Below are 15,351 nucleotides of genomic sequence, written 5' to 3'. Positions count from 1 at the left end.
GTCTATACAATTATCAAATCATCCACCAAATTATTTCCTTTTCTTTGCCTCCTTAGGAAATTAACTGTGCGTGAACTGATTTTGCACTTATTAACTGATTTAGAGTAGTATAGCAGAAAAGGGTAAGGTTAGTCAGTATTAGGATATTGATCATTTTTAGCTCATCAGACCACCTTTGAGAATTCTACTTAGTGTACTAGCTGAGGCAGTTCCAACGCTTATTGCTTAGTTTCTGTTTGGAAGCTTTTAAAATAATTGAAGTAGTGATGAAGTCATGACCTCCTTACCAGGCTTTCCTCATGTGCTCTGGGGGCTCATGCTTCCCTAAAGACTGTTTTGTCATAGACATATATTTTCCCTAAAATTCCTGTCCATCTTGGAACAATTTCATTAGAGTTTGCTTCTCATCTACATGATGTGGTCTAGCACGTTTTTTGGAGAAAGATGGAATCAACACATCAGTGTGAAGGAACTTTAGCCAGGGTGTACCCAGGCTACTTGAGGACTGCTCAAAAGTAGAATCCTCAACAAGGAACTGCCATGAAACAAGATAGAATGTGTACACACAGAGAAGACTGGCTATTTAGTGCTACCTTTGTTTGGTTATCTAACCAGCTAAAATGGGAAAGGGATTTGCAGAATGTTATTTGGAAATATTTATTATCATGCAGTAGTCTGAATTGAAAAGCAGAGACATTACTTTGCCAACAAAGTTTCATCTAGTCAAGGTTATGATTTTTCCAATAGTCATGTATGGATGTGAGAGTTGGACTGTGAAGAAAGCTGAGTGCCGAAGAATTGATGCTTTTGAACTGTGGTGTTGGAGAAGACTCTTGAGAGTCCCTTGGACTGCAAGGAGATCCAACCAGTCCATTCTGAAGGAGATCAGCCCTGGGATTTCTTTGGAAGGAATGATGTTAAAGCTGAAACTCCAGTACTTTGGCCATCTCATGCAAAGAGTTGACTCATTGGAAAAGACTCTGATGCTGGGAGGGATTGGGGGCAGGAGGAGAAGGGGACGACAGAGGATGAGATGGCTGGATGGCATCACTGACTCAATGGATGTGAGTCTGAGTGAACTCCGGGAGTTGGTGATGGACAGGGAGGCCTGGCGTGCTGTGATTCATGCGGTCGCAAAGAGTTGGACACGACTGAGCAACTGAACTGAACTGAACTGAGTCTGAATTCAGTGTAGAGACTTTTTCTAGTTTCCAAGCCAGTCTCCCATCTTCCTAAGAACAACCAGAAGTCGGAGCTCATAAGGAATGCTCACTGATGGACCAGACCTTGAATCTTGTCTGTTTCCAAGGAGCTCAGCACGCTGTGTCAGGGACACATCTGTCCTGGCAGCAGACCTGCTCCCTGGGGTGGCGGGAGTGCCATTGCCCCTCAGGCAGGGCATCTCAGGCCCTGCTCCCCTCGTGTTTGGACTGGAGAGTCCCTTGTCATGGAGAACTGGCCTGTGCATTGCGGGCTGTTCAGCAGCTTCCCCAGCCTTTGCCCACTTGATGCCAGTCATACCTCTTCCCTGTCCCCAAGTGATGACCATCCAGAACGTCTCCACACATTGCCAAATGTTCCCTGGGGGCAAAATTGTCCATGATTGAGAATCATTGATCTTAGAATTCTTCCAGAGGCAAAATGAGGTTCCTGACTTTAACCTAACCACCTAACCTCAAAGTAGTTTTTCTTCTCCCAAGTAAGAGCCTAGAGAAAAAATGCCTTTTCTGCTTTCACTCTGATACACAGAAATCGGTCAGAAACTACTGCGTTTGTCTTGGACAGCCCTGGGGGTGGGAAGTGATGAGTTAGCAGTGACCTCCTTACTACCTGCCCCTCTTGTTCTAATTAAACAAACTTTTACAGCTTTTCTGTAACGAGTCAGCTGGTAAAGAAAATGCTCTTCTTTTGCCAAAGCTTTTAGGAAGCAGATACACAGCAGAGTTGTGTACACATAAGTTCCTGTTATACTAACTTTCTCAGTGAAAACAGAAGTGCCAGCATAAATTTGTGACTACTGTGAGTAATGGTGTTTCAAAGCTCCAAGATTTTCTTCCCAACAATAACGATTAGAAAGCACCACTATTCTCTACATTTTATAGTAAAAAATAAATTCTAATGTCAACAGAGGATTAGAAAACCTCTAGTGTAGCAAACTCCACAAATTGGTCCTGTTAGTGAATTTTGTGGCAGCATGCCAGCAACTGGGAACATCCTTGGTGTGGCCTGTTATATTCAGGCACTTGAAGTGCGTATTAAAATGTTTAGCTTGAATGTATGTGCTGTACAACCAGGCTCCTCTGTTCATGGGATTCTCCAGGCAAGAATACTGGAGTGGATTGCCATTCCCTTCTCCAGAGGATCTTTCCGACCCAGGGATCGAATCCGGGTCTCCTGCACTGCAGGCATATTCTTTATCGTCTGAGCCACAGGGATGATCCAGAAGCCATGAGTAAAAGTTAGACCTAGGGTTTATCTCCCTATCCAGCTAGGGGGAAGCCACACCCATAGGTAAGAGCCACATATCTAGTAGGTCCCGTTTGGAGCAAACCAGTGTGACTGAGGGATCCAGTCCAAATGAGTGCCTGGCCAGGCAAAAGGAGGACCTAAACTGGGATTGGAAAACACAGGAATGATGTATTGTATATTTCTTGGGGCAAAAATCCCAGTTGTTTCCAATCATTGTCATTAAGTTGTCTAGCTAGCTTCTGGGGATGGCTCTTTTTGTTCCCAGCATATGGGAGCATTAGATAGTAGGCATCCCTTTTTAGGAGTTAGCCATCTGACCTCATCCCATATTTGATAAATACCAGGTAGAAAACCACCATATGTAGACCCATTTACCTTCTTATATACAGCAAAACAGTCATTAAACCAAGTTAAAACATAATCAAAATTAAAAGTGATATTATGTCCATAGTTACATCAGTCCATCTTAGGATTGTTAGATGTCATCAGATCAAGAAGAGGAGTCACATATGATTGTCACCAGTCACATATGATTGGTGAAGGTTTTTGCAGATTTGAAGAAAGTCCTTTCCTTGAAATGGAGAAACCCACCATGTTAAACCTTCAATTGATGGGGGCAGGGGTGGGGGGTGTGCTCCACAGACCCAGCAGTTAGACCGATTGTGGAATGCAGCGTAGGAAAGAGTCCAGGAAGGAAGGCGTTATCTTTAGGGTCAGATGGCAGACAGGACTTTTGGAGTCAGCAGAAGCAGGCCCACATAGATTATTGGGCCCATCTGAAAAGTAAAAGGTGAAAGCATAGAGGATAAAAACATAAAATGACATTGTTTAGTTTTGGCCAGGGTGCCACTTTTTAACTTGAGTGTGGTTGCACCCAGGACTCAATTCCTGGCACCTTGACAGCTGTGGGAGAAGAAAGAATAACCTGGTAAGGGCCTTCCCAGAGGGGCTCGAGAGATGGGCCGCCAGACCCAAAGTCTTTATCAGGACCTCGGTGCCTGGCTCAAACAGTGGCTTGTTTGACTCAGAGGCTGGGTCAGGACTCACCTCCCAGAGTTTCCACAGTGTCTCTTGAAAGACTGAAAGCTGAGTCACATAGTTAATTCTAAGGCTTCAGGGTCTATAACAATGTCTATGCGTAAAAAGGGTCTTCCATAGATACATTCAGAGGGGAACAGTCCTTCCTTTTTAGGGGCAGTCCGAGCCCTCTTTAAAGCTATGGGTAAAACTTTAAGCCAGTTGTCCTGAGTCTCTTGAGTTAATTTACACAGATGTCTGTTAATAATGTTGTTAGCCTTTTTTACCTTTCCTGAAGAGTGGGGTCTCCAGGAACAATATAACCAATATTCTATTCCTACAGCTTTCGACACCCCTTGAGTTACAAATGTTAGGAATTAAGAAAATGCCAGTAGAGTTTTAGAAATGAAAGAGGCCACAGGATGGGCATTCAGAGAGGCTGCGGGTGCATGCAGCTAGGGCTTAGCTGTTCCATACTACCTCCCAAACTGGCTGCTGGAGAAGAGCAACAAACTGAACACAAAAAGGGAGCCTTGGACGTGGTGACAGAGGCAGAGCACCAGAGGCGGGGAGAAAACAGCTTTACTTCCTCCAGAAACACTGTGGCCGCCTTTCCTTGGAGCTCAGGAAGATGTGGCAGGACTGCTGGGTCAGGACTAGGCGGGGACGGTGAAAAGTCAAGTCTTCTTTTTCCCCTCTTTACTGCTGCAACTTGCTGTTTGCAGTAAGGCCACAGAAGCCTTCCCAAGGCTTAAAAGCCAGAGCAACGCCAAGTGCATGGGCGCTTTATTTATAATACCCCACTGAGAGGTTTTACTTTGGAATTTTGCTTTAAGCTCCCTGCTAATCCAACTAGTCACGTATTTTGGAGAGAAACTCCCCATCTTCTTTTGACAGCACAATGATTGCTCAATTTTTCGTGACTTTCCTTCTCAAGGTATATGCCAGCTCAGCGTTACAGAAGAAAGCCTTTCTGAACATAGTTGGGTTTCCATAGGGTTACTAACATCTTTGGGTCCGTTTTGGACTGTGTGCAGTAGTTCACAATTAGGAACAGCAGCCACCAGGGAGAACTGTAGCTGATGGGATGTGGTGGCAGGTGGAGGGGCCGGCAATTACGCTGAAACTCGCCTAATTTACAGCTATTAATATTTACATAAAAATTCATTTAAAAACTTGTGCCTCTTTGGTGAAGCCCAGCGAGGTTATACGTAGCACCATTAGAACATAATTACCTGGGAGCAAAAAAGCATTTAGAAAGTGCTCTGGGAGCAGAAGCCCCATGTTTGGCCATTGTGCCTTTGGACCAAATGTAACACCAACCTGAGAAAAGAATGGTCATAGTGAAAATATTTTCTTTCCTTCCGAGTCAGGAAACAAACTCACAATAGAGCCCACTTCTCCATTCTGAATTTTGAGATGTGCAGGAAACAAGCAGCCATCACCAGCTGAGGCTTTCCCGCTGATATATGCGCCCTGAGGCTGCAGTGCCCTGTCTTGGTAATGAGTTAATGAACAGTCTGGGTCCCTGCATTCACGCTCTCCTTAGAAGCTTTCTATGGAGTTGAAACATGCCGCTAATTCATGAATTAACTCTTACTTGGCAAGTGAGAAACAGAAGAGGAAGAAAAGAAACCTGTACTGCGGAGAAGCAGGGAGTCCACCAAAGCAGCCTCAATTTCTGAAATTGTGTTACTTGAACATTCACTTCACTTGCAGACAGAAATATCATTCAAAGAATTGTTTTCCTTTTACTGCAGAACCTTAGTAAAGCTGGTCTTGTTTTTGTTACATTGCATTTTACCCCAAAGCAGTGACGTTTTATTGAAGGATTTCCCCACCCGTTACTCTGCCTAGAAACTGCTTTCAATTGAGCAACAGAAGTATTTGAGTTCTGTGTAAACATTTCAGTATAGGAGAAAGCAAAGGAGAGTTTACTTCTATAAGTAAATGTTCTGAACCCAGCATTTATTAAAGGAGGCAGATCCTCTCTTCAGCTTATTTAGAGGAAGAATAGGCTCCTTTAAATTTGGTTGTCTTTCAGAACCAGACATTATTTCTTCTCTCAGATTACTTTTTCTTTTAGCAGTTGATTGTTGATTATGTTCTGTGTTTTGAAGGAGGCCCCAGGGTTGTTGTAAATATCTCTGTTATAGGATCATTTCTCAGCTTTGCAGTTCTAGAAATGTGATTTTATTAGTTGATTAGATTCTAATGAACTGTTTGATGACTCATTAGGCTGGTGTTTTACATTTGGTTTAGAAAACCAAAATGCTTGTTAGTTAACTTAAAATTATTATTTCATTGGCCAGAAGAGTTTGTCCAAATGAAGCATCCCAAATCCAGTAGCTGAGAAATCATGAAAAGTGATAGGCTTTGTAAGGAGGTAAGGAAAAAGAAGTAAATAGATCTGTCATCTTCTCCATGTGCCACTTAGAGACTTCCAAGGAATCTGTCTTCTACTCTAAGGCATTTATCTGTAAGGTTCTTAGTAGTAATGGTTTGTATTTAAACACTCTCCACCTGGTCAGTTTAAATGGCCACTGCTAAGACGGCTTGACATGGTAAATTGAACACATGCCGCCACACAGGTGCCCCGATGTGCCCCAAATTCCTAAATATATCAGAAAGCTATATGTCTTTAACAGTTGGGAAAAAAGGATGTCCTGGATAGTCTAAAAGTTTGAGGAAGGCAGATGGGGTTATAGTAAAGGTAGAAACCAGAATCCAAGAGCTCTGCGTGTCCCACCCCGCTGTAATTTCTGGACTTGGCTGTGGTGAATGGAAGGAGTGTTTACATACTGAGGAACTAGAACCTCACTTGACCACGCACAACAGCAAACCCCAGGAAAACCAGCATCATGAGAGAGAAAACTCCAAACTCAAGAAATTGTAGAGCTGACATTGGAGAATCCAACTACTGTAAATAGAACCTAAGGAAGGAGACTTACAGGGAAATGTATTTATACCCTGAAAGGAATAAAAGGAAAATCTTTAATTAATGAAACAAGAACAGACTCGTATGGGAGAGAATGAATTCTATTTCCTAGATCTTGGAAATAAAACATGATTGTTTAGCTAGAACCTCATTAAAGGGACTCTGTAGCCTAATAGATACAACTAAAAGGAATTAACAGTGAGCAGAGGAGAGACCCGAAGAATTTAAAATAATTAAGAAATAGGTGGACAGAAAAGTAAATGTAACAAAAAGAGTCATTTCAGAAGTTTCAGCGTTCACAGAATATGAGTTCTGGGAGAAGAGAGGAAAAATAAACAGGGGGAGCAAATACCCAAAGACATAATGGAAGAAAGTTTCCAAAATAAGAAATAATCCTTATCATAAGGGCCCACTATAAATGTATTAAGAGGGCTTACATTTTACACATACAGTGGAAGTCTCACAAGACTAAAGATAAGGAAAAATCCTAAAAGCTTCAAGGTAGAGGAAACAGTGCAGCCTAGAATCAGGTTGGTATATCAGAGACTTATTGGCAATGCTGGATGCAGGAAAACAATGTAACAATATATTCATAGATCTGAGAGAAAATACTGTAGGACTTCAGAGTCCATACCCAGGGAAGCCATCCCCCAGGTATTGAGATCCAATGAAGGCATTTGTCAAGTTTGCAAGAACTCAGTTTCCTACTCATGATCCCTATTTTAGAGAATTACCAGAGGGATGCTGGTAATTTACCAGGAAAATTCAAGGGGGAAACAGAAGCATTAATAAAAGGGGGAAAACACAGGAGAAAATGCTTTAGGCCAGTAGTTTGGAACTTGTGAGCCGCTGCCTGCTCCTGACAGCACTGACCCCTGTAGACGCAGGCAAAGGTGGCTGTCCAGAGGTCTGCAGTCCAGGCTGCTCTGCCATCCACCATGGATGCCCCCACGCGGCCAGGTCTCCAGGCTCTGCTCATCTTTGAGATGCTCATCCGTTGCCGCCCCTGCCTAGCCTCTTGTACCCGCCTGTACTCGGGACCCAGTGATCTCCCTTCTCCCCTCCTAGATCCTTTTGCTAGGCTAATAATTAAATTGACATAAGATAGATTAACAGGAAAAAAATGAATTTAATTTTGTATGTACCAGAGCTTCATAAAAACATGAGACTTAAAGAAGTGACCAAAACAAGAAGCTTTTATACCTTTTAGACAAAGAAACCATAGATTTGTGAAGGGTTGAGCAAAGGGGTTTGGGCTTGGGGTAGTGAGTTGGTAAAGAAGTAGCACGGTGTATTTATACGACGTTCTCAGCCCAAGACTCCCTCTCTCTGGTAATAAGGATACCCTCTACCCCTCTGCTGCCTTCCTTATGGGAGGTTATCGCCTGGTGAGTAGGGGGACAAGGAGGGTCAGACTGTCCTTTTTGTACTGGCTATTTCTCAAGTACCTTTAATTCATAAAAATCAAAAGGCCAAAGTGGCGTATTTTGGGGTGAAATATCCTGACGCCCTGCTGACTCAGCTTCCTTGATGAATAATCCCTTCACCTTCTGCCTTCACTGAAACTGGCCCAAGTGGGCCCCTGGAATCATGGCTTCCCCTGAGCAGCCTCAGGCTGGAGCTGCCTTTTCTCCTGCACTTCACATTTCCCAAGACCCGGAGGTGAAATAGATATCTTCCTTGTACCCTATCACAGCTTCCAAATTCTTTCCTCCTCCTTCCTGAATTTGCCATTGAGGTTACTGAAACTACTAAAGTATATACACATCTTCTTTATCCATTCATTTGTCAATGGACATTTAGATTGAAGCTTTTTTAAAAGAATGCTGATACATTAATTAAAAAAAATATATACCATGAAAAACCTATGACAAAGACTAATAACAAACTAGGAGAAACTCATTTGCAATTCAGATCCAAACAAGGTATAAGTTTCTTTAGTAAGAGCCTCTACTAATCAATAAGAAATATATTTATATTAATCACCCAGTTTTTAAAAGGGCCAAAAAATCCCTTAGCAGAACAGAAATGTAAATGTCTCTTACACATTAGAAAAGATGCTGAGTTTCCCTATTAAAAAGAGAAACACAAATTTGAGTGACAAGGAGATGCTATTTTTCACCAGATTGGCAGAGATCCCAAAGTTTGAGAACAGCACTTTGACAAGGGTATGCCCCTCTGGGTTTGTAGTGGCAGACAGTTGTCATCGAGGTCCATCAGTAGGGGCTGTCTGGTAACCTGTGGTTCTTCCATACAGCAGGATAGCATGCAGCTTGGAGAAGAAAGAGAAAGTACCCTGTGTACTGATGTGTAATGATCCCTGGAATACATAAATCAGGGAAAAGGCCAGGGGCAGAGTAGTGTAGAGGCCTGCAGTCAATTCATGTGCAGGATGGGCAAGAATATAGACAAATATATATTGCTTAGATATGCATGAAATAGCTCTGGCAGGAAGAAGCAGATTTCTAAAATCTGACTGGCAGACCTCTCTTTCCAGACCCCAATAAAAACTAAATATATGGAGATTTAAGTGCTCAGATAGGAAATTAGGTCCTACTGGAGAAGACAGCGAGGGGACTGACAATGATTGCACATGCAGAGACACTCTGGAAGGACACTGGGAACTGGTAACACTGGTTGCTTCAGAGAAAAAGAATTTCTGGCTGGGAGACTGGTAGGATATTATTTTTCATTGGTCCCCTTTTGATCATTTTGCATTTTGACCATATGCATAAACCAAATAAAGATTCCCCCGCCCAACTCCCAGCGGCAGGAAGTCACTGGCAAATACATACTTCATGTTCTAATAGATCATGTCTCACTGTAAATCAAGAGACCTGAGAGGATTTGAAACCTGGCGAGGGGGCAGGTTGCAGCTTTTATAAGACAGGAGGACAACATGAAAGAGATGGCTGGTCCAGAAGGATCGCTGAATTGGTTGAGTCCCTGGAATGTGTTGATGGGGAGGCTAATTGGAGGGGCAGCTGAGCCATTTCTCACCCTCCATATGCATTCCCTTAGCCCATCAGTTGACCTGCTGAATAGGAAGTTTTCTTTTTCTCCAGACTTTTTTTTTTCTTTTCAATTTGGTAGGGTTTAGATTGTGCTGGGACTATCCCAACTTTTGTTTCTTTTTTAGCCTTATTTTGACAGTTTATTGGAATAATTAAAAAAAAAAAAGGTGAGGGAAGAGGCTTCCCGTGCTTTACCCGACCATTTCTCCCTCTCTCCTCCGTCTGGTGGAAACTTTCTCCACCCCCTGCCCTGTTTCCAGCTGATGGTTTCTGCTTTGCAACACCAGGCTAGGTCTACTGGCCAGTAGGCAGCCTTTTTCTGGGGTTTGCACCCCTGGAAAGTCCAGTTAGATGTTTCTGAGAGCACTTCAGGCTTGATGGGATTGGCTAGCCAGAGGGAATTGGTTGTTGCAACAGTTTGTCCTTATTGTCCTCTTTCCTATTCCTTTTCATGTTTCTGTTGTTTTAAAGGGTTTTGTTTGGATTAATTAATTACAGGAAAAGAAGGAAGCAAACCTTCCTATAGCTGGAGTGGATCCAGTGCTTCAAGAGGAGGCAAGTCCTGGGTCTTTGGGAGGGGGTAGGGTCAGTGGCCTTTCCAGATGATCGTGAGTAACTGATACTGCAGTATCTCTGTTCCACAGAGGCTCTTGCAGAGTATTAACGATTAATAATGTTCATGACCTCTCACAGAGTTAAACTGGTTTCTCTATGTCTCAGTTACTGAAGTAGAAAATGTGGAGGAGTGATTTCTCCGGTGGGGGGCGAGGGGCGGCCAGCCCAAGCAGCAGATGAATTAAGAGTGCAGCCCAGAAGTCCGGCTCTAACCACCTTAACACCTTGCTCCAACCACTGTCACTTCCTTCCTTATTTTTTTAATCAGCATGTGGAGAGAGCGAAAGAAGGAATGCACTCTGTTAACATCCAGAATATAGAGTGAACGACTTTAAAGACTTCCTTTCATCACCTTTTTACTTTCCTCCCCCTGTTTAAAACAAACTTTCTGGTTTGATGACAGTCTCAGTGGCATTCCAGGACTTCCCTTCCCAATTCTCATTTGGCAGAGGCACGTCCCGCTTTAGCCATTTCCCATAATCATGGGAAATCCCGTACTTTGACTCTGCAGCACAGCGTCTGTCTGAAGGGGCACCCTTCAAAGATTTTTGTCTTTCTAAAACTTAATAGCATACAAAACCTACTGAGGAATAAATATGATTCTGCAAAACCTTTTCTGTTAAGTGCTGGAAGAGTGTTCTAGCTTTCGTCTCTTTAATCATTTCAGCAGCGCACTTAACTGGGGAACAGATCATTTCACCAGCTTGTCCAGTGGAGAGATAGACTGATTGACTCCTCAGAAACATTCCTTTCTCTTCTTTTCCTGCTAAAAGGAACATTAAGATTTATTAACCCAGATTTGTTATCAGCTCAAAGTCATACAGGCATAGTGTGAAACATCCAGATGCACTGTTTGATCCTGTCCTAGGTCCTGCTTTTCAGAGGCGACCACTTTAAACTCTTTTAGCTAGTTCTTCTGGTATTATTTTGTCCATAATTTAAACTACTGTGTTTAGTATACCGGGTGTGTTTTTTTTTTTTTTTTCAATTTTAGACATTATTTGTTAACTTACTGTTAATCCTAGTCTTTAAGGAACACCAGCTCCTGATTTGAAAGAGAAGCAATTAACGCTCTCATACTGCCCCTTCCCTGAGCCCGGGTGTGGACTAGCTTTGTGTTTCCTTTCATGTATGTATCTTATGCATTGTTATTGTTCAGTCACTCAGTCGTGTCTGACTCTGCAACCCCATGGACTGCAGCACACCAAGCTTCCCTGTCCTTCACCATCTCCTGGCGCTTGCTCAAACTCATGTACATTGTCCCATTTTCCTCCCGCCTTCAGTCTTTCGCAGCATGTTATTTGTTAGTTTGCTTCGTTTTCTATGTCCCTGTCACATTTTTTCCAAACTCTCCCACAGGTCTATGAAATCCCTGTCAATACTTTTCTTGACTGCGTTGTTTCCGGACCACCGCCACCCCCAGTCCCTTCTGAAGTCTTCCAGCCTTCTGCTCGGGTCTGGACTCTCTGTTCTCTGGGCTTTCTCTGCAGCTGTTGTTCTGGGCCTACCTTCCATCCCTGTTTGTGTGGCTCCCCTGACTGTTGGATTCTTTGTCTTACTCTTGCTATTCCCTCGTTTAATAGAGCTCATCCTCCAGTAACATCCTGAGGAAATGACATACAGGAGATAAATTTTTGAAACTAAGCATGTCTGGAGATGACTTTGTTCTGTCTTTACATTTTAGCAGTGGTTTTTCTGCATATAACATGAGGTGGGAAATGATTTTCCTTCAGAATTGTAAGGATGTTTCTCCACAGTCAGGCTTCTAGAAGTCTCAAGCCATTTGGAAGTTTTGCATTTTTGCATATGACCTCATCCTCATACTCCTTTGAACGTTTTTAGGGTCTTCTATTCTTACCAGGCACCCAGACCACCAGCAGTGAGCAGAACCCACTTCTTTTTGCCTCTTTTTCTAGCTGCTCTTCCCATCTTATCCCTTCCACTGTGTCCACAGCTCAGGTGCCCACTGAACAAGAAAGAAAGTTCCTATCTGTATAATTCTCTTACCTTGACGTAGTTGGTTGTGGCAGCTGGAAGGAGTGGTCATCTTTGCTGTAGCTCAGCTTGCTGCCGATAGCAAACCTGTACACCTGAATGATTCTTTCTGGCAGCTTCTGACAAGAAGTTATTCAGTTGGCTGAATATTGAGTTAGCTAGTTGCTCCAAGTACATCCATCCAGTGTTGGTTTTAGCTTCAAGACTGGACTCAGACATTGCTTCTGGCTCATAACATAGTAGAGTATATGACTTTAAACTAGCCCCCAAGACCAAACCAACAAAAGCAACCTTGCTGTGAGGTAACCAGTGGCAAGAGAAAGACTCATTTGTGACCCTCATAAGTCTTTCCTTCTGTCTCCTGACCTGGTTGTTCTAGACCTTCATTTACCACAAAATACGAATGCATATATCACTTTTTTTTTTTTTTTTTTTTGTGGCAAATTCTCTTATCGTAGACCAAAAAAACAAAGGTTCATCCAGCATTCCCTCTAATTCTGTCCCTGACTTGTGTTTCAATTAGGATATTTTAGCCTGTGTCCACCAGATTACAGTTTATGGTGGGGTTGTTGAGCATTCTGCAGGCTCTTACCCAGTGACACTGGGGCCAGCCTAGGACAAATTCCAGGCTCCTGACAGCCATTCATGGAGGGGTCTGCCATCTGTTGCAATGAACAAATGCTTTTCCCATGTCTAAACTGCTAATTTCTCCTGCAGAAAACCTAGCTAAGGATATGCAGCAGCTACGAGATGAGCCAACACCAAGAATTGTTACCTCAGTAGATATCATTATTGGAATCTGTTTATAATGTACCAAGTTGATATCTTTTCCCAATATTCATACATTCTTTTAACAAATGTTTATTAAAAGTGCCTGCCATGTGCCAGGCGCTGTACCGGATGTTTGGGTTATATCAGTGATCAAAACAGACATCAGCTCCAGCCTTTGTGGAGTTTCCATTCCAAGAAGGAGATGGACAATAAACATAATAAATAAATTATGTGGCATGTTAGAAAATACTGAATGTTACAAAGAAAAGAAAAATCTGAGGAGGGTAGTTGGAGCAGGACTGTAGGGTGAGGGTGAAGGTTAGAGTGGGAACAGGATGAACAGGATGGTAAGGGCAAGTCTCACTGAGAAGTTGAGATCTGCGTGCGGTCTTGAGGGAGGTGAGAGAGTTAACAAGATATTCTATTGGAAGAGAGGATTTCAGGTGGAAGGAATGGCTTGAGTCTAGGCCTTCAAAGGTGGGCGTGTACCTGAGGTGGAGTGAGTGTGGGGTTAGTCGTGAGAGAGCAGGTCTGAGAGGTGAGTACTGGCCAGGTGCTATGCCTTCTGCTAAGGTGTGGAAAGCTGCTGCAGACGAGGTCTGCTGGGCAGTTAGTGAAAGTCTGGAGTTAGGGAGCGAGGTCTGGGCTGAAAATAAGACCTTTGGGAGTCAGAGGCAGTTTACTGGTATGTAAGCCTCGGGACTGGATGAAATCACTCAGGGAGTAAGTGTCCATAAGGAAAAGCCATCCAAAGATTGCATCCTGAAAGACTCCCAGATGCCCCCAAAGCAGCCAGCATTAGCAAGCGGACAAGTCCAAATTGTGAGCCTTTCTACAGGCATGGGGACTGTTCTAGATCAAAGGAGATCAACTTTTCTTGGTTTGAAAATTTTCAGGAGAAAAAAGTAGAAATTTAAAATATACTTTGCTGCCAAAGATGAATTAGCTTCAGAAAAAGAACAGGCAGCTCCTAAAGCTCCATAGTTTTTCTCTAGCAGCAGCAAGATTTTAATTTGTTTCTGGATTCTGGAGAAGCATCTTTTTAAGGGCATGAGAGGATGAAAGTAGGAGCGACAGAAGTGTGGCCTCTCTGCTCTGCGCCTTCACATGCGCTGCAGATGCCACTATCTCTGTTGACTTCTCTCTCCCACCTTGTCTCCTTGGCAAAGCCCTTCTCACCTTGCACATTTCAGATCCCTCCCCCTCCCTCTCTACAGCCTTCCCCAGCTCACACTGTTAGGCTCCTAAAGCACTTGGTTTTCTCATAATCTAATTAATTACTTGTTTGCGTTTCTGTCTTGAGCAAATGAATTTAATGAGGCTAAGAAATTTGTGTTTCTATCTCCAGTGGCCAACAGAGCTGGCACACTGAAGGCACTCAGGGGCTAGGTTGATGAATATCTCGTTCAGTCATCACACTTCAAGGTAGTTATTATTATCCTCAGTGTTCTTGGGCTTCCCTGGTGGTTCAGTCAGTAAAGAATCTGCCTGCAGTGCAGGAGACCTGGGTTTGATCCCTGGGTCGGGAAGATCCCCTGGAGAAGGGCATGGCTACCCACTCCAGTATGCTTGCCTGGAGAATCCCCATGGACAGAGGAGCCTGGTGGGCTACAGTCCATGGGGTTGCAGAGTCAGACACAACTGAGGACTAAGCACGCACACACACACACTAATGAGTGACCTGAGGCTCAGGTAAATTTTCTCACCCAAATGGTTTTTAAAACAAACAAACAAAAAGGTTTAAGTGGCAGGGGCAGTTTTCTGCACTGAATGCTAAGCCACTACACCTCACTGCTTTAAAAACACAGCTCCAAAGTAGTGGTGATGATATTCAGGGCTTAGCTATATAAGCAGTGCTCAGATATTACAGTATTCCTGTCTGAAGTCTAGATTTCTGATTTTTGTGGCTATTATGAAATATATGTATATATATATATATATATATATATATAAAACCATCAACATATGGGACAAGTTGAAATCTTAAAAGTGTTTCTTATAGTTAGCTACAACAGATACCAACTGTATAGTCTTAAACTTACGATTTAAAATTATTAGCTGGCTGGGACATCCCTGGCAGTCCAGCAGGTAAGACTCCATGCTTCCACTGCAAGGGACCTGAGTTCAATCCCTGGTCAAGGAACTAAGATCATGCATACTGTATGGCATGGCAAAAAGTAATAATAATAATAATTTTTTAATAGTAAAATACAAATATTACTGATAGCTGGAAGAACAGGCAGATCTGTAGAGACAGAACATAGATTAGCTCCTGGCCTGGAGTTGGAGGAATGAGGGTGACTGCTAATGAATGGGTGTGAGGAGGAATTTGTTTGTTTGTTTTTTTTTTTTTTTTTTGAGAGAATGATAAAATGTTCTAAAATTAGACTGTAATAGTGGCTGTACAACTGAATACACTGAGAACCATTGACTTGTATACTTTAAATGAGTGACTTCTTTAGTATGTGAATTGTATTGCAGTCAAGCTGTTTTTAAAAGTATTAACTGAGAATAAAAAATGATGTGTCACCA

The 15,351-nt window shown here is 42.8% G+C and overlaps 1 protein-coding gene and 1 pseudogene across 1 annotated transcript in view; both read left to right on the top strand.

Annotated features, from left to right (window-relative positions):
• CFDP1 (craniofacial development protein 1) overlaps positions 1-15,351 on the top strand; it is a 104,363-nt gene that overhangs the window by 63,547 nt on the left and 25,465 nt on the right. The window lies entirely within an intron of this gene.
• LOC139177026 (large ribosomal subunit protein eL34-like) overlaps positions 1-15,351 on the top strand; it is a 50,063-nt pseudogene extending 34,712 nt beyond the window's left edge.

The sequence above is a fragment of the Bos indicus genome, chromosome 18 (genome assembly GCF_029378745.1).
Source record: "Bos indicus isolate NIAB-ARS_2022 breed Sahiwal x Tharparkar chromosome 18, NIAB-ARS_B.indTharparkar_mat_pri_1.0, whole genome shotgun sequence".
Classification (NCBI taxonomy): domain Eukaryota; kingdom Metazoa; phylum Chordata; class Mammalia; order Artiodactyla; family Bovidae; genus Bos; species Bos indicus.
This window is presented reverse-complemented; position numbering and strand designations above follow the sequence as displayed.